Source organism: Mandrillus leucophaeus, unplaced genomic scaffold (genome assembly GCF_000951045.1).
Source record: "Mandrillus leucophaeus isolate KB7577 unplaced genomic scaffold, Mleu.le_1.0 Scaffold858, whole genome shotgun sequence".
Lineage (NCBI taxonomy): Eukaryota > Metazoa > Chordata > Mammalia > Primates > Cercopithecidae > Mandrillus > Mandrillus leucophaeus.
In genome coordinates, this window is record NW_012109341.1 from 573,739 (window position 1) to 576,207 (window position 2,469).

Below are 2,469 nucleotides of genomic sequence, written 5' to 3' on the forward strand. Positions count from 1 at the left end.
CCTGGGAGGCAAAGGTTGCAGTGAGCTGAGATCACACCACTGCACTCCAGCCTGGGTGACAGAGCAAGACTCTGTCTTAAAAAAAGAAAAAAAAAAAAAAAAACTGGCTTTGCCATTGATTAGCTGTGTGACTTTGGAAAATAACTTAACCTCTCTGACTCTCATATTGTGCATTTGTGATACAGAGATAATAATGCCTACTTAATGGTGCTACTATATTATGAAGATGATTTTGTAAAGCACTTATGGAGATAACTTCCCTGAATTAACACAGAGTAAAAGATATTTCCTGTACTTCCTTGAAAACAACAATGTTGTGGGGACTTTTAAAAAAATAAAGTGTGGCTTATATACTGTAAGGTGCACATATTTTAAACACATAACTTGACGATATTTAAGCATATGTATAAACCTAAGTAACTACAATTCAGATCAAGAGAGAACATTTTCATCACCTAGAAAATTCTCTTATGCCTCCCGCTTCCCCATCAGTAACCATTTTCCTTCTCAGAGGTAAGTGCTGATGTCTACCAAAAGGGATTAGTTTTTTATCTTAACCTTTATTATTTTTTTCTTTTATTTCTTTAAATAAAGTCTCTGATAGATTTATTTCCCCAACAATTTTATCATTAGGATAGCATTGGCTTTCACCTAGATGACAAGACTTTTCAGCACAAATATAAAGTTTTCTGTAAGTAGCAGTCCTATGCTGAATCCAAAACCTCTTATTTTGCATGTCATTCTTTCCTAGTCTTCAGTTGCACAGGGGAAGGGGAAAAGGGTGGAATTGCAGAGGAAGAGAGGGTGCTATTTTGTCAGGGACAATGAGAGTTCAACATGGCTGGGGAGGCCTCAGGAAACTTACAATCACGGCAGAAGGCGAAGGGGAAGCAAGGCACCTTCTTCACAAGGCTGCAGGAGGGAAAATCGTCAACCTTTATTTGAAGGAATCAAACAGTATATATTTCTGTGTTTCTGGTATCTTTTGCTCAATAATTATGTTTGTAAGATTTATCCATGCTGTTGTTTTAATTAAGTTTGTCCTTTTATATTGTGTCATATTTCAAGCTCTGAACATCCCAACATTTGTTTATCTATTCTGCTATTGATGGACATTTGAGCTGTTTCTGGTTTGGATCTATTATGAACACTTTGGTGCATATCTCTAGTGGACACAGAACACTCATTTTTTGGGTATATATACCTAGGAGTAAAATTGCTGGGTCATGGGGTAAGTGAATATTTAGCTTTGGTAGATATTTCTATTATCGTCTATGAAAACAGATTTCAAAAAGTTGAAGTCGGTCAGGCGCAGTGGCTCACATCTGTAATCCCAGCACTTTGGGAGGCCAAGGAGGGCGAAATACCTGAGGTCAGGAGTTCAAGAGCAGCCTGGCCAAGGTGGCGAAACCCTGTCTCTACTAAAAATATTTTTTAAAATTAGCCAGGCATGGTGGCAGGCACCCGTAATCCCAGATACTCAGGAGGCTGAGGTAGGAGAATCGTTTGAACCTGGGAGATGGAGGTTGCAGTTGTGAGCCAAGATCGTGCCACTTGCACTCCAGCCTGGGCGACACAGCAAGACTGTCTCAAAAAGAAAAAAAAAAGTCGCTTAATTATTTATTTGATAAATGGTAAGTGCTACCATGCATCAGCTACTGTCCTAAGTCCTGAGTTGGGGAAGTTCCATGGTTAGTCAATTGAGAGAATCAAAGACTTAGGGACCACTTTTTCTTTTTACCCTCTTTAGAGTGTTTTAGGGCACTGAACTTCATCACCTTATTCCTACCCTCACGGTCTTAAGATGGTTTCTGCAGTTTCAGGTATTATATTAATATAATTACAAGGTCTCATCCACAAACAAAAAGCAGGTGAGGAGGAGGGGAACAGTTCTCCTTGTGTGTGTGTTTTATTTTGTTTTTTAATCAGAAAACTTTCTCATAACTCCCCAGCAAGCTTTCCCTGTGGCCCCATTGGCTGGGTTGGGTAATATGCTCATGCCATAGCAGCAAAGTCTGGAGGAAGAGTTTCCAATGACCGGATGTGATGGCTCATGCATGTGATTCCAGTACTTTGGGAGGCTGAGGGAGGAGGATTGCTTGAGCCCAGGAGGTCAAGGCTGCAGTGAGCCAAGATAGTGCCACTGCACTCCAGCCTGGGGTGACAGAGTGAGACCCTGTTTCAAAAATTTAAAAAAAAAAGTTTCCAGCATTTTCTTTCTTTTTGAGTTTCCAGCATTTTAAACTTCTTTAATAAGAAGCATGTTCAGCCAGCAAAGAAGAAGAAAAATGGTTACAGACAAGCAACCAACAGCATCTGCCAAAGCTATTTTATAGCTGTTTAAACCTAGGTAAGTAACTTACTCACTTTCTGGCTTTTCCATCAGAAAAATGGGAACAATAACAATTGCTTTAAAGATTAGGATCAGTATTAAGTGAAAAAAAAACATGTGATGTGATAGGTATCAAA

General features: G+C 39.4%; 1 long non-coding RNA gene across 1 annotated transcript in view; it reads right to left on the bottom strand.

Moving 5' to 3' along the window:
- Positions 1 to 567: 567 nt before the first annotated feature.
- Positions 568 to 2,469, bottom strand: part of LOC105530975 — a 61,941-nt gene continuing 60,039 nt past the window's right edge. Inside the window, exon 2 of the long non-coding RNA XR_001004722.1 lies at positions 568 to 1,584. This is a non-coding gene — a long non-coding RNA (uncharacterized LOC105530975). The remainder of the gene's footprint in view (positions 1,585 to 2,469) is intronic.